This window comes from Mobula birostris, chromosome 7 (assembly GCF_030028105.1).
Source record: "Mobula birostris isolate sMobBir1 chromosome 7, sMobBir1.hap1, whole genome shotgun sequence".
In the NCBI taxonomy this organism is placed as follows: domain Eukaryota; kingdom Metazoa; phylum Chordata; class Chondrichthyes; order Myliobatiformes; family Myliobatidae; genus Mobula; species Mobula birostris.
The window spans coordinates 46,063,627-46,080,808 of record NC_092376.1 but is presented as its reverse complement, the minus strand read 5'-3'; positions in this window follow the sequence as shown (position 1 = coordinate 46,080,808).

Here is a 17,182-nt window from a genome sequence, read left to right as displayed (position 1 = left end):
TAGCTAGCCATCTGGACACAAGCTGGGGTCTGATCAGCCCCGGCTGGGTCACCTGGAGGAGGTTGTATGATGTTGAAAGACCCGAAACACCCGATGATTCCAGGAACATCACTGAAGATGTGTCCAGAAGCATCAGTGGATGTACGTACTCAGAAGAACTTTCAATTTGTGTGAAAACCAAGTAAGAAGGTTCTGTGCTAGTGATATGCCCCTGGTACCACTGTGGAATATCTCTACCAGCACAGGACACCACAGTAGTGTAGTGGTTAGTTTGAGGCCTTTACAGCTTGGAGAGCCTGAGCTTGGAGTTCAGTTCTGACGTCATCTGTGAGGAGTCTGTACGTCCTCTCCATGGAGTGTGTGAGTTTTCTCCGGGTGTTCAGGTTTCCTCCCACATTTCAAAGATGTACTGGTTCGTAGGTTAATTGGTCACTGTAAGTTATCCTGTGATAAGGGTAAGGCTAAATCGGGAGTGGCTGGGCAGCACAGCTCGAAGGGCTGCAAGGGCCTATTCTGTGCTGTCTTTCAATAAATAAATAAACAGCATTCTGCATGATTTGTACAAATGTGTATGTGACCCCACCCTTACTTTCCAATCTTGAAGAAGTGTCCTGGCTCAAAATGTCGACTGTTTGTTCATTTCCATGGATGCTGCCTGATCTGCCGATTTCCTCCAGCATTTTGTGTTTGTTGCACTGACCCCATAGATGTTGTGGAAATAAAAGCAAACTGTAAATTAACTTACCACATGTGTCATCAGCAAACTGAACTGGTCCATTTCTTGATGAGATCAAGAAAGCACACCAGGGTTGCTTGTTAAATGATTTGTTAATTGTCTGAGAAGATTTGGCATGCCCACAAGCATTTACAGATGTGCTATATCCTGACGGGTTTCTTCCCAGACCGGTCTCACGACAGCTCTACTCTTAACCAAAAGGGCTGCAACGAGTGCTAAGAACAGCCGAGTCCATCACAGGCTCATCACTTCCTGTCATCTACTCCACCTACCTGGTGCATTGCATTAGGAAAGTGAATGGAATTGTCAAGGGTGCCTGCCTCCTTGGCCATTCCCTTTACTCTCTTCTAACCTCTGGGAGAAAATGCAGAAGTTTGAAAGCCCAGATGTTCAGGCTTAAAAACAGCTTCTTCCCCACTGCCTTTAGACTTATGATCCAGTGAACTTTCTCATATCCCCTTCCCAGGAGTGCTTCCTCATTCTTATACTTCTAACTCCACCCTTCTGAGTTATTCTGTGATCATATCTGTATAAGATTATTAAGGGATTGGACACGCTAGAGGCAGGAAACATTTTTCTGATGTTGGGGGAGTCCAGAACCAGAGGCCACAGTTTAAGAATACGGGGTAGACAATTTAGAACGGAGTTGAGGAAAAACTTTTTCACACAGAGGGTTGTGGTTCTGTGGAATGCTCTGCCTCAGAAGGCAGTGGAGGCCAATTCTCTGGACTCTTTCAAGAAAGAGTTAGATAGAGCTCTTGATAGCGGAGTGAAGGGATATGGGGAGAAGGCAGGAAAAGGGTACTGATTGTGAATGATCAGCCATAATCACAGTAAATGGTGGTGCTGGCTCAAAGGGCTGAATGGCCTACTCCTGCACCTATTGTCTATTATCATTATTTCAGCATTTGGACGTGGGAGTAGAATTGGTTTATTATTGTAGCAGGTGCCTATATACAGTGACAAGCCTGTCTTGCATACCGTTTGTATAGATCAGTGGCATGATAGTTAATGCAATCACTTTTGCAGCAATTGAGGTTCGATTCCCGCTGCTGTCTGTAAGGAGTTTGTATATTCTCCCTGTGACTATGTGGGTTTCCTTCAGGTGCTCCAGTTTCCTCCCACATTCCAAAGATGTATGGTTAGGGTTAGTGAGTTGTGGGCATATTATATTGGTGGCGGAAGTATGGTGACTATTGCAGGCTGCCCTAGTGCAATCTTCAGAATGTGTTGGTTCTTGATGCATTTCACTGTATGTTTCAATGTTTTGATGTACGTGTGACAAAGCTCAGCTTTCATCTTCATTATACAGTGCATCAAGATAGTACATGCTGCTTCAGACTTCACTAACCTTTGCCTTGTTCCACTGTTTTGAGCCCATCATTGTATTTAATGTTAAATTTATTATTACCATATATACTGTAATATACGGATCTCTTTATTTTAGAGCAATGACTCCCCTTAGCATTACTCATGGACTGATAACTTATCTATGCACTTTGATCTGTGCTCTCTCACTGCAATGTGAATACAGCAGTTAAAGCCATCTACCGCGTGCATGCTTTTATTTTAATTGATATGTAGTTGTACAGACACAACAAACTGGCAATGAGTACAAATCTGAAAGGCAATGAATATCAGCAATAACACTGACAGTTACGGGATGACAGAATTTGGAGGAAGATACAGTGAGAGAAAAGAGTTAAACAGTATGGAGAATGTGGTCACTGATGTTAACAAAGGAATGCGTAGGTACTGCATAATACACGGTGAAACATGCACAACTAACAAAGTTAAAGTCAAAATAATGTGATGATGGCCTTATTCAGGAAAATTGATGAATTTGGTAACACTAATGAGCACTGGGAATCATATATCACGACGGTTGAACTGTACTGTAATGCAAACAATATGTATGAGGGGAAAACTATGTCTCCATGCTTCTTAGCTTAATGGGTGCTAAAACATATAATCTTTTATGCAACTTAGTAACTCTTGGAAATCCAGCAAGCAAGACATTTGATGAAATTGTTACAATTTTATGAAATCAGTTGAGCCCTAAGCCACTGGTAATAGCTGAAAAATTTAGATTTTACAAAAGGAGCCAGTCAAAGGATGAAAGCATTTCTGAATACATTGCAGAACTGCTTAAACTTTCACAATACTGTGCTTTAGAGATGGACTTTCTGTTGCATTAAGGGACAGACTTGTATGTGGCATGCATAGTCTAAGCAACTCAAAAAAAAAAAAAAAAAAAAAAAAAAACTGTCAGAAAGAGACCTAAACTTAGAATGGTTATTGACCATTGCAATTTCATTAGAGACTGCAGCAAAGGATACAACAGAACTACAGAAAAAATTGAAAATGTGAAATGCATAGAATGTCCCAGAATGGTGCAAAGAGCCAAAAATGATATTGATGTGGTAAATCCTCCTATGATGCAAATGACTGTTGGTTCAAAGAAAAGGTTTGCAGGAAGTGTCACAGACAAGCTCACATAGAAAGCATATGCAAGTCAGACAGAAAGCACAACCAAAGAAAAAAATCACAGACTGAAAAGTTTTGAACACAAAACTAAACAAATGCATTGTCAAGTGACCAGCAACAATGAATATAGAATTGAGTCAGGTTTTAAAAACAAACATAAACATTTATTAAACTCTGCTCAAAAATAGCAAAAAGTATTCAGACGACTAACTTAACCGGAAGTTAACTGCTATATGGCAACTCTGGAACAGTTCTTAAAGTGGCAAATTTGAATACAGTCTTAAAATGGTAAATTCAAAAGTCCAAGTGATTTACACAGTCAATAAGGACAGACTTCTCTGGAAACGGATTTCTTCAAAGACTTGATGTTACTGCTGATTCTGTCCAAAGGATTCATAATGAAATAAATAAAACTGCTTAAAGGAACTGATCTTTTCACTGATGAATGAACACTGCACAAACCTTCCTGTTCTTACAGGGTTTGTCTCAGATGCAGGCCCCTATTTCTGAATGAAGATTCAATAAGGTTGATCCTTTTCTCAATCCTTCACATTCCTGTACTTTAGTAAGGTCTTCACTCTCCAATACTAGACTTACAATAGAAAGTAAAACTCCACTTTAAAATGAAACTGTGTCACGAAATGATTACGCAGCATAACGGAGTAACTGACGAATTGAGCAACGAATCAACTGCGTTACTACAGGGGTTTCCCGTTATATACCTGTTGAGAACATGTCATCACGTGACCTCACACTGGTGAGAAAATTACATCACCCCACCATCACAAGACCATTACATCATGCTCACAAGATACTCAATTACATCATGGTCATAAGACAGTCACAAGATACCCACAAGGTATGTAACAGCATAAAGTGACTAAATATGAAACAATCGGACAACACAGAGTCAGACAAAGGTGAGTTGTCATGCACAGAACTACTTACCATTACTGAAGCAGATCACAAAATAATATAGATCACAATAGATGTGTCTGGTGTAAAACTGAAAATGGAGCTGGATACAGGGTCAGCTTTGTCTATAGTTTCAGAGGCTGTCGACAATAGACTGTTTTCTAAGCTACCATTAGAAAAGACCTCAGTGATGCCAGAGATCTACACAGGCGAAAAAGTGTCTTCTGAAGTCAAACTGAAAGTGAATGTGACGTTTGGAGGCCAAACACAACAGTTAGAGCTTTATGTGTTGAGAAGTTGAGGACCAGCACTTTTCAGACGTGAATGGTTGAGAAAAATCCAACTAGTCTGGCCCTCAGTCAAAGCTCTCAGTGTAGCATCAACAGGTAATGGCAGCCCAAATGGTAGCACTAACCAGAGACTGGCACAGCTGCTTAATGAATTGAATTGAATTAATTTTATTACTTACATTCTTCACATACAAGAGTAAAAAAATCTTTACCTTACATCTCCGTCTAAATGTGCAATGTGCAATTTATAGCAATTTGTAATAAATAGTATGTACAACAGGACAGTCAGTATAACACCGAAATACAATTGTAACAGAATGAATTAATCAGTTTGATGGCCTGGTGGAAGAAATTGCCCTGAAGTCTGTTGGTCCTGGCTTTTATGCTGCAGTACTGTTTCCTGGATTGTGGCAGCTGGAACAGTTTGTGGTTGGGGTGACTCAGGTCCCCAATGATCCTTTGGGCCCTTTTTACACACCTGTCTTTGTAAATGTCCTGAATAGTGGGAAGTTCACATCTACAGATGTGCTGGGTTGTCCGCACCACTCTCTGCAGAGTCTTGCCATTGAGGGAAGTACAGTTCCCATACCAGACAGTGATGCAGCCAGTCAGGATGCTCTTAATTGTGCCCCTGTATAAAATTCTTAAGATTTGGAAGCCCATACGAATCTTCAACCATCTGAGGTGAAAGAGGCCCTGTTGTGCTTTTTTCAGCACACAGCTGGTATGTACAGACCACGTGAGATCCTCGGTGATGTTTGTGTCAAGGAACTTAAAGCTGTTCACCCTCTCAACCCCAGATCCACTGATGTCCATAGGGGTCAGCCTGTCTCCATTCCTCCTGTAGTCCACAACCATCTCCTTTGTTTTTGCAACATTGAGGGAGAGGTTGTTTTCTTGACACCACTGTGTCGGTGATGACTTCTTCTCTGTAGGCTGCCTCATTATTTGAGATTAGGCCACTCAATGTAGTATCATCAGCAAATTTAATTAGCAGATTGGAGCTGTGGATGGTGACACAGTCATGGATATACAGAGAGTAAAGGAGGGGACGTAGTATACAGCCCTGAGGGGTACCTGTGTCGAGAGTCAGAGGGGCAGAGGTAAGGGAGCTCACCCTTACCACCTGCCGGTGATCTGACTGGAAGTCCGGGATCCAGCTGAACAAGGCAAGGTGAAAGCAGAGGTCTCTGAGCTTCTTGTTGAGCCTGGATAGAACTATGGTGTTGAATACTGAACTGTAGTCCAAGAACAGCATTCTTACATAAGCATCCTTCTTCTCTAGATGTGTAAGGATGGAATATAGAGCTGTGGCTATTGAGTCATCTATCGATCGGTTGTGTCGGTAGGCAAATTGTAGGGGGTCCATCGTGGGTGGTAGCATGCTGCAAATGTAGTCCTTGACCAGCCTCTCAAAGCATTTGAGCTAATGCTAATGATAAAGTGTTTGAGAAGGGGATTGGTAAACTCAAATATAGGAAGGCCTGAATTGATCTGGATGAAGCAGCAACACCAAGATTCCATAAAGCACATCTAGTGTCTTATGCACTACATCCTAAAGTGGATGTTGGAGGTCCGAGCTTGGAAGTGTTTGGAATTCTCTCCGAAGTTGATCAGAGTGATTGGCCATGCCCATTGTCCAGGTGATCAAGAAAGGGAAGGATGGAGCTGTTCGCATATGTGGGGACTTCAAAGTGAGCATCAACCCTGTGTTGCTTACTATGCATTGTTCCCTGCCATGAATAGAAGACATTTTTGAATCTTTGGCAGGTAGGGAGAGGTTTTCAAAGATTGTCACATGTCTATCTGGAGGTGGAGATTGAAGAGTCAAACGGGAAGTTCCTAACAATCATTATTCACAAGGGATTGTTCCAATATAATTGTCTCATCTTTAGCATCACATCAGCCCAGCGATTTGGCAATGAGCAATGGACCAAGTGTTCCAAGGTGTCCCAGGAACACAGTGTTACCTTGATGACAACATTGTGACTGGCAAGATTGACGAAGAGCACCTCTAGAACCTGGGTAAAGAGCTTACCAGGCTGAGTGAGTGTGGTCTGAACGCAAAGAGAGAGAAATGTGAGTTCTTCAACAATGAAATCTCATATTGTGAACATTGACAAGCAGGTCACAAGAGAAGATTGAAGCAGTGCTACAGACACCCAAATTGAAAAATGTGTCACAACTTAGGTCAAACTTGGGCCTTGTAAATTATCACCACCAATTTCTCCCAAACATTGCTACAGTGCTGCTCCCATTGAACGCACTGTTGCAAACAGGAACGAAGTGGCAATGGTGAGAAGTATGTGAAAAATCATTCAAGGAAACAAAGAGACTAGTAACATTAGATGAACAGCTCACCCATCATGACCCATCCCTGCCCATCAGGCTGGCATGCGATGCATCCCTTCAGGCATTGGAGTCACTTTGTCACACACTAGGATAGATGGATCCGAATGCCTGATTACATTTGCTTCAAAATCACTGATGGGCGCAGAACGCAACTACACACAGATTGACCGAGAGACCCTTAGTCTAGTGTGGGGAATAAAGAAGTTCCACCACTAACTCCACAGACAGGAGTTTACACTAGTGGCAGCTCACCGGTCCCTTGTGCCCATTTTCATGGTGATCCTTAGGAAGGCAATCCCAGAGATGTCAATTACCTGGTTGCAATGATGGGCAATTTTCCTAGAAGCCCACTCTTATGACATAGGTACTAAACAGCATTGTAACGCAGATGGCTTGTCACGTCTTCCATTGTTTGCAACTGAAGAAAAAAGTCTTATTACTGTGACCAAGAAAAAGTGTTTCTCACAGCACTGCTGGACCAGTTGCCGGTAGCGAATTCTGAAATATAAAGAGAAACGAGGATTGACCCAACATTGTCAAAAGTCTATGACATCACCATGCAATGTTGGCCAGCTCATGGTAATCCTCTGTTTCCAGAGTTTTCAGTGAGATGAGGCCAACTGTCTGTTTGTCAAAGAATGCTGATTTGTGGATCTCATGTAGTGATTCTCTCTAAACTGTGCACCAGAGTGTTAGAAACTCTGCATGAAGGACATTTGGGGACAGTCAAGATGAAGAATCTCATGTGTGGTGGCTGGGAATAGATTGACAGATTGAAGACTTGACCAAAAGCTGTTTGGGATGATACAAAGTTCAAAATGCATTCCCACCATTACATCTGTGGGAGTGGCCATCTTCACCATGGCAAAGAGTGCATATTGACTTTGCTGGGCCATGCATGGACTCCATGTTTCTGATTGCTGTGGACGCTCATTAAAAGTGGCTGGAGGTCATACCAATGAAGTCAACCACATCAGAAAAGATTATTTCCGCTCTGAGGACTATCATCACCAGAAATGGTTTACCTGAACAGATTGTTGTCACGCATATGCATTGATCTGTCCTCTCTCTCTGCAATGTGAATACACCAGTTAAAGCTTTCTCCCGTGTGCGTACTTTTATTTTAATTGATATGTGGTTGTACAGACACAACATATAATTTTTACTCTGTGTGTTTCATGCAAACAAGGAGCTTCATTGCACTCTGTTCTGGAGTATACAACAATCTACCTATCTAGCAGTGTCATAGCAGAGAAGCTCAAATGCAACTTTGCTACTGGAAGTAGTGGGGCATCCTCAACAAGTGACCCACTCCTCTGCCTAGAGATTATAGTGACAGAAGTGGGCAACTTGAACAAGGAGTGCTGTGTTCAGGGAGGCCCCCTAAAAATATGGGGTGCCACCTGAATAACGAACAGAAATCTAGCCATTTTTTTTCACAGCTCAACTGGCCTTTTGAATGTCTTCTGCAAGGGGCTCCCTGACATGGATGCAGCTAACTGTACATTACTCAGGCTGACATTCTTCTGTCTGTTAGAGCCTCCTTTGCTCTTAATGATGCAGTCCAATGCGGCAGCAAGATCAAGCGTGGGTTGCCCAGCAACTGACACTACTGCTGTGTACCCAGTGTTCTTTCTGCATAGGCATGAAAATATGCCATCCAATATTTTGCAATGCACAATGTGCTCTGTTAGGTACCAGCACAGTTAGCAAACAATGGTACATAGAAATTCAGTCTTATTATGGCAAAATCATTCAATATGTCATTGAATTTTTGGGTAAAGTCAGACCCACTCTCTCTCCATGTATAAACTAGTGCACATTCCGCATACAAAATCAAACTCACTCACTCCCACATAAAGTCAAATTCACACTCTCATCAATATGTGCTGAGGATTTTCTGTGATTCAGACTTAACTCTTAGTGTTCCAAGCCTTGGAGAATACAATAGCTAAAGAGAGGGAAATAATCCTACATGATTTATCCAGAAAATCCTACAGGTTTTATCCAGCGTAGTTTGTGGCAAATTTGAGCAGAAAGGCTTCACTCCAGTCTGCCAAACAAAGTTGTTAATTTCCCAGCGTCCTGCCTACCTCCACTATTGTCATTCTCTGCATTATCTACATATCCCCCAATCACTGACTGTAATCCTAACACTGATTACACTCGACCATCACGTACTGTGATCACCATCTCCCGTTCTAATCACCAACTGCACACACTATATTCTCTGAACCCACAGAGTAACCATTCACCTCGCCCCACTCAACCAGTAACCTACCCACCAAATATCAATACTGAACTGACTCCTACCATCAGTCCCCCCAAAATTACTCCCCACTCAATACTCACTCACTTCTGATGATCACCATTCCTTCATGATCCCTGATTCTTTCCATCATCACCGGCACATTCACTGGCATACCTTTGTTCACTGACTACCTCCCCTCATAGTCACTTAACCTTCTTAATTAACACACCAGACAATGAACAACATCCCCTTGATTACCATCCAGCGATAACCTACCTTTCCAACTTGACTACCGGCCCTCTACTCCAGCATTCGAACAACTCCCACTCACTGACACCTCAATGATTATTTCTTTGTGATCACTGTGAAAGTTTAAATGTCACACTGGACAAATGGCACTCATCAGGTGTTACTGATATGGAGAGTAGAGGCCTTCATCGCCACAGTTCAGTAATGGTCCACAATGGAATTCAGTAACCACTCTCTCAGACAGATAAGAGCATTACTCTCAGAGTTATGACCATCGATCTTCACTCCTCTCTCCCATAGCACCCACTGGCAAAGAAATCTTGCCAATGGGACTTATCCTCTTCCACCCAGAACAACCCAAAACAAGGCATCCCCAGAAATTGCTATACACTTGCACACAATTCTTCCACCCATCTCAATCCACAATAGCAGTGGGGCCTGATGAAGGGTCTTGGCCCGAAACGTCGACTGTACTCTTTTCCATAGATGCTGCCAGGGTTGCTGAGTTCCTCCAGCTTTTTGTGTATGTTGCTTTGGATTTCCAGCATCTGCGAATTTTCCTGTGTTTGTCCATCCTCAACAAACATGGTTCCTTTAAGTTTAGGGTAGTATGGGGACTGGCTCTTACTTTTGCTCAAATCACCTCCAGTTTTTGTTTTACACAAGGCATTTGGTGGATTTATGCAGCCCAGTATAGTAAGGCCAATGTCGACTGGTGCTCATATTAACCATGTCATTCAGTTCTTGTGATTGCAATTTACAATCATAACTCTGACCAAATCAGACCAGGAGGCATTAAAGAAAATTAGTTTCTAGGCCTCTTTCCCAGAAGCAAACTTAATTTTTTTTCTCTCTTTTTCTCACATACATATTGAAAGGTTCCTATATTCCAAATGCAGTTGACTCTGTCACTCAAATCGGACTCACTGTGTGTAACCTGCTGCTGAATTCTAAACACCCAGAAAAGGTTTAATTGCCTCTTTGAGGTTGAGAAAGCAAACAATATAAATAAAATGGTAAAAAATTTAAAATTAAAACTGCAGTCTGAAAGATAAGTGGGCCACCTTGTTAGTCAGCTCTCAAGATAAGTCCATATAACCAACATTTGTTTTTACCACAGACAGACAGGCAGGGTATATTTTCTGACTTTCCATTTTTACTTAACATTACTTTATTTCATTTTACCAACAAGACAAAATCTGCAGATGCCTAGAAATCCAAGCAACACACATAAAATGCTGGAGGAACTCACCAGGCCAGGCAGCATCTATGGAAAAGAGTACAGTTGACGTTTTGGGCCGAGACCCTTCGGCATTTTACTAAGGTTGGCTGAATCCTGCACGGGGCAGGACAGTAGCATAGTGGTCAGCACAGAACTTTACAGTACAGCGACCTGGGTTCAATTCTCGGCACTGTCTGTAAGGAGTTTGTACGTTTCTCCTGTGACTGCGTGGGTTTCCTTTGGGTGCTCTGGCTTCCTCCCACAGTCTAAAGACATACTGGTTGGTAGGTTAATTGGTCATTGCAAATTGTCTTATTTTTTAGGCTAGGGTTAAATTTGGGGTTGCTAAGCTGTATCTCAATAAATAAGTAAAAGAAATAAATAAAGTTTGAGAAGGGCATTAGAGCATGGGAATTCATCTATGCCTGTTACCAATAAACTGGTGCAATCGTCTTGGCTTCTTGCTGTATCCCTATCAATGTTTAGTTGTATTGACTTCAAAAGGACTGAATTTTAGGAGGGGATTCAACTGCCAATACTTCACTGCCTATGGAGTTCCAGCCAAGGACAAATTTCTACATCAAAGATGACTTACAGCACCAAGGTAAGTCTTTTTAAGGATAATTTGCTGATTTTTGTTTCTACATTCTTTGTTTGAATTGCTTCCTGCTTCTTGTAAACAGTTGTTTGAGTATTTAAAAAGCTGGGACATTTTCAGTCAACAAAAATAATCACACACCACACATTTTATCCTGAAGTTATAGACCACTATTAGTAGTTGCCTGAATGGCAGTCATTGTATTTTGAGGATCAGCATTTACTGACTGATGTAATTTCACAGCCATCACAGTGTAATCGTAACCATTCAAAATCAGAGTGCTTACTTGCCCTCTATGTTTGTACTCTTAATACAAGGAAAAATGTTAAACAGATTTTAATTTGCTGTGAAAGTACAGTAACACCATCTGGCTACAAACATAGCCAGCAGAACCTCATCACACATAACTCAGTGCCAGAACACTCGGTGAAAGCATAGTTTAGTCCAATTTAATCATCCTTACATTGTATAGGTATATTATAACTATTCAAATGAAATTACGCATTCAGGAGTACGTTCCAGATCTGCAAGCCATAGAGAATGATATCACGTTTGAGACAGAAGAACTCACTATTCTTTTGAGCGTGCTGGTTTCAAGTCCATGATCTCTGCTGCAAGACCATATGAACTTCATGCAGGTTGTGCATATCAGACTGTTTGTGTGTTTGAATCTTGGAGGCATGCTGCATCTGGCATTGAATCATTATCAAACCAAACTCAGCTTTTACGAGGCAGCAAACTGCACAATCCAAACCAATACTTCAGAGGCATGGGAACAGAAAAGGATAGAAATTCTCATCGGATCAGGCAGGAATGGTGGAAAGAGGGTCAGAATTGATGTTTCAAGCTGATGATCTTTCATCAGATTTGATAAATTGTGTCATGTGAAACTTGCCAGAAGCTGTATACCTCTGTGGAAGAAAAGCAAAGGAAGAAAATGTCCAGGTACTGTAAGACACAGGAGACTGCAAATGTTGAAACCCAGAGAGAAAAAAAAAACTAATTGCTAGATGAAAATGGATAGTCAATATTTCTGGTTGATAGTTTAGTCTAGATTAAAAGAATAGAGGGGAGGTAGCCTATATAAAGAAGTGAGGGAAAGGTGTGGAGCAAGAGCTGACAGCTGATCCAGGTGAGGAGGAGTGATAGGCAGATGGAAAGTGTTGTGTATTTAATATTTCAGTAACATTTGAGTAATATTGTAAATATATTGTTTGATTAGGCATTCTTTGTTGTTTACGTAATTCATTACGGGTTATATGTAAAAGTACGGGAATGGAATACATCATTACGTCACGTCATAAGTACCCCACTAAGGTAAAACTGAAGTGGACACATTTTCTCCAGCTTTCGTGTTTTTATTTTCAATTGACAAAACTTAACAGAGGGAGGAAGAGTGCAAGTAGTGACAGGAGCTGGAAGGTGGTAGGTGGAGGCAACAAAGGGATACAGATGATGGAATCTGATAAAAAGGTGGATCATGGAATCAAGTAAGGGTTCCATGCATTACAAGGGTTCCACCTCTCTTACTTAACAGATGAGGATGCCTGAGCTGCTGGATTTCTTAGCAAGTGACTTGTCTAAAGAGCTGCTTATTCTCCATATTGTTAACTTTACAAATTGGTATTGACATTGGGCCAAAAAGCCCGATTCCATGCTATGTGACTCCATAAACTAGTGCCAACCAATTTGAAGATCATTGGAGAGAAACATACTATGATATAATGCACTCAAATGAAAGGTTGGAGAAAGCTTTAGAACAATCATACTGTCGATACAAAACAACTCATCCTTATTTACTTGAGACCAGGAACAGGGAGAATCCGTTGATACTTTTTGACAGAGCTAGGATTGTTAACAGATAATTGAATTTTCTTGGATTTGAAAAACTCACTCACCAGTTAGGTGTTGTGCCTTGGTTAAATTACCCAACTAGTAATTCAGAAACTTGGACTAACAATTCAGATGCTTCAGTTCAAACCCCACCACAAATGATTAACCGAATTCCAGATAATTTGGTTAACTATCTAGAATTTACAACTAGTTTTAGAAATAATGAACACAAAACTACCATATTATTTAAAAATCTTTTTGATTGATCCTCTCATAAATCTGCTATCCTTAGCTGAGCGATGATTCCAGCCCCACACCATGTGATTGACTCTTAAAAATGGACAGCAAGCCACTCACTGTCACTGTCTTTTCATGAGACAATTAAGGATACACAATAGATATTGGCCTAGCCAATGATGCAAGGGTCCTGAAACTAAATTTATAAAATCTCATCAGATATTGAATTACTTTTGAAATCTGTCTGTGCACAGGGGACAGCTAAAACAGGAGAGAGAGCTAACACTAGAAAACTGCATAGTTACCAACCCAAAGTGCAAAGCCAAGCTAAAGGTGCTGGATAGAAAAAGAAATTATGCTCAATGTGGATTAGAAAGTCATGCCTACAAGCAGTGTATGATAACAACATCGAATGTTCATGGACTTCTACAGGATCAGATTCAATACTCTTGGGCCAAACAAAACTACTCTATCAAAGGAATAGCCACTCGTTGTCTCAATGCCAAGATATTGGTGGAAGGACAGTTGTCATGTTTAATGCTGAGTCAGAAGTGCTATGCAGCATACCTCCAAACCAAGACATTAATTTTGAGGAAATGAGGTTAAAAACAATGGCTGATACACAATAAGGCTTCACCGGGCCATATCCGGGCCTTATGTAATATGCTCTCTGAAGACACAAAGAATCTAAGGAGATTTGCTGCAGGTTTTATCCCAGTTGACTAAAAATTCAATGTTCTGCTGAATTTCTACTGGATTTCATACAATAATTCAGTTTGAAAGTGTTAAAGATCAGGTGATGTGATTGATAAAACTACACCATTACAGGATCATGAGGTCCTATAGTTGAGTAACACCCAGATGAAGTAGAGGCATGGAAAGCAGAAGTGCATGATAGTATAGAAAAGCAACTGGAGATGGTAAAGAAGAGGACAGGCACAAACACACTACTCACAATGATGCCACACACCTGCTATCACTAAGACCATAAGGCATAGGAGCAGAATTAGGCCACCTGGCCCATCGAGTCTGCTCTGCCATTCAATCATGGCTGATCCTTTTTTTTTTCTATCTTCTCAACCCCACTTCCCAGCCTTCTCCCTATAATCTTTGATGCCATGTCCAATCTCTGCCTTAAATACACATAATGACCTGGCATCCGCAGCTGCATGTGGCAACAAATTCCACAAATTCACCACCCTTTGGCTAGAGAAATTTCTCCACATTCTGTTTTGAAAGGGCACCCCTCTATCCTGAGACTGTGCCCTCTTGTCCTAGACTCTCCCAGCATGGGAAACATCCTTTCCACATCTGCTCTGTCTAGGCTTTTTAACATTTGAAAGGTTTCAATGAGATCCCCCCCATCATCCTTCTGAATTCCAGTGCGTGCAGACCCAGAGCCATCAAACGTTCCTCATATGATAACCCTTTAATTCCTGGAATCATTCTTGTGAACCTCCTCTGGACCTTCTCCAATGCCAGCACATCTTTTCTAAGATGAGGGGCACAAAACTGTTCACAGTACTCAAGGTGAGGCCTCACCAGTGCCTCATGGTGCCTCATGAAGCCTCAGCATCACATCCTTGCTCTTGTATTCTAGACCTCTTGTGAAGAATGCTAACATGGCATTTGCCTTCCTCGCCACTGACTATGAATGAGGATGAAACCCAATGCACACATTGAAAGGCAATGGTGACTTACCACATCCAACAGACCAGAACAAATGATGTCATGGCAGAACAGTGCATCCTACATCAAAGGAACCGAGGTTGAATCAGGAAGGCTGTTAATGAACTGGAGGGCAGAATAACATAGTGGTTAGTGGAATATGAATAATAACAATTTATATATAGAGCACTTTCCATGCAGGTAATGTAGTTCAAAGAGCTTTACAATGGAATAAAGTGCAAATGTAAAAATAAAAGAAAAAAATGATGTTAGTTAAAAGCAAGATTAAATAAATATGTTTTGAGCTGACGTTGAAAAATGTCAACTAAGATTGCATCCCTTACAGTGTTACGCTATTGCTCACGGAATGGGTTCAATTCCGCCACTGTTTGTAAGGATTTTGTATGATCCCCCTGTAATTGCTCTGGTTTCCCCTGGGTGCTCCGGTTTCCTCTCACATTTCAAAGACATTCAGGTTAGTGTTGGTAAGTTGTGAGCATGCTAGGCTGGCGTCGGAAGCTTGCTGACACCCCCCTCAGATATATCTTTCTTTTGATAATGAAAATCTTAAGTTAGCAATTTCAGAATACTTTCCACCTCTGTGCATTAGAGACACATTTCAGTGTAAGGTTTGATGTTTCAATGCACAAGTGACAAATAAAGCTAATTGCTAATCTCATGTTCTAATGTACTATTGCAGCATTGACTATGGAATCTGATCCCGTAGTACTCATTCCTTCCATGAACATTCAATGTTGTCTTCATACACTGCTCGTAAACATTATTTTCTAGCAAACTTTCCCAGAGAATATAGGTTCCCCTTCAGTTCAGATGTAAACTGTCTCGTATCTACAGGACTCACCTTCCCTAGAAGAGAATACAATGATTCAAAACCCTTAAATCCTTACTCCTGCAATGGCTGCTAAGTGTTAAACTGTTATTATCTTCCTACTTCTAGCCTCACTAGCATATAGCACAGGTAGCAATCCTGAGATCACCACCCTGGAGGTCTTGTCCTTTAACTTAGCTCCTATATCCCTGAACTCACTTTGCAGGTCCTCATCACATTTTCAGCCTACTTCATTGGTACCATGTGGATCCATGACCTCTGGCTGCTCACCCTTCCCATTAAAAGTGCTATGGACTCAGTCGAGATATCTCTGGCTCTGGCACGTACGTGGGAGGCAACATGAATCTCGTTCTCCTCCATAGAACCTTCTGTCTGTTCCCATTGCCAATGAATCCCCTCTCACTACTGCTTGCCAACAAAGAACAGAACAGTCACATGCACAAACATCAATAATCAAACTTAAATAAATATGACTATTTGAACAGACTTAATAATTAGCAACAGAACAAGGATGAAACCTCGTGAGTCAAAGCCTGAGCTTCCCATTCTAACATGTCCCCGTTCACACAATGGTCACTCCCACATTGGCTGCTCTGCTTAAACCTAACTTCCTTTTATTGGCCCTTACCAAGTGCCTAATAATCCAATTGATCTCGAGCTGTGCAGAAAGTCCCAGCAAGCCCCGCCTGTTTTTAACATCTGTCACACTACTCTCTACAAGCAACATGCCCCGCGATCTCAATCGCACAGAAAGTCCCAACAGGCCCCGCTTGCTTTTCAGTCTGGCGCTTACTCGCTGCGAACAATGGCTCCGATTATCTCAAGCTCCGTGTGTACCTGTGTCAGCCCTGTTGATGCAGTTCCCCTAAGCTGCCTGTCGCTATTTAGGAGCTGCACGTACACTTTACTGACCCAAGTACTCAGAACCTCAAGCACTTCAGCCTGGAAGTTCATCACCAATGGTAGTTATATCATATTTCACAGTTCAATTTGACTGAAGTCAATCAAACAAGTTCTGATTCCCTGCCTGTACTGCTAATACATTTATAACTACCTACCAGGATTATCTAGGAATTTGTGCTTTCATTTAACACTTCTTGAATTTGTATGTTATTTTTATTGCCTCAACTATTGCTTTGAATATTGTTGGCCTATTCTTTGTGTGTGGTCCTTAACTGAACCAGATTTTCTTTTAAATTTGATGTTACCTTCATGCACTCACAGCAAAGTGAATGGACCAGCTCACCAATCAAAAAAATTAATAATAATGAGATGCATCACATATTATTCTGATTGAAATGGGGCCCAAGTCTCCAGAAAGCTATAATCAAAGTGAAATTAATGTGCTATGAAACTTACAAAATGCCCTTCTCCATAATGACAGTGGTTCTGTTCAACTTGACATCAGGACCATGTTGTGTTGTCATGCTTTACTGGCAATAGTCACTCAGCTACCAGATGCTAGCAAGGCAGAATATTCTCACTTAGTTATTA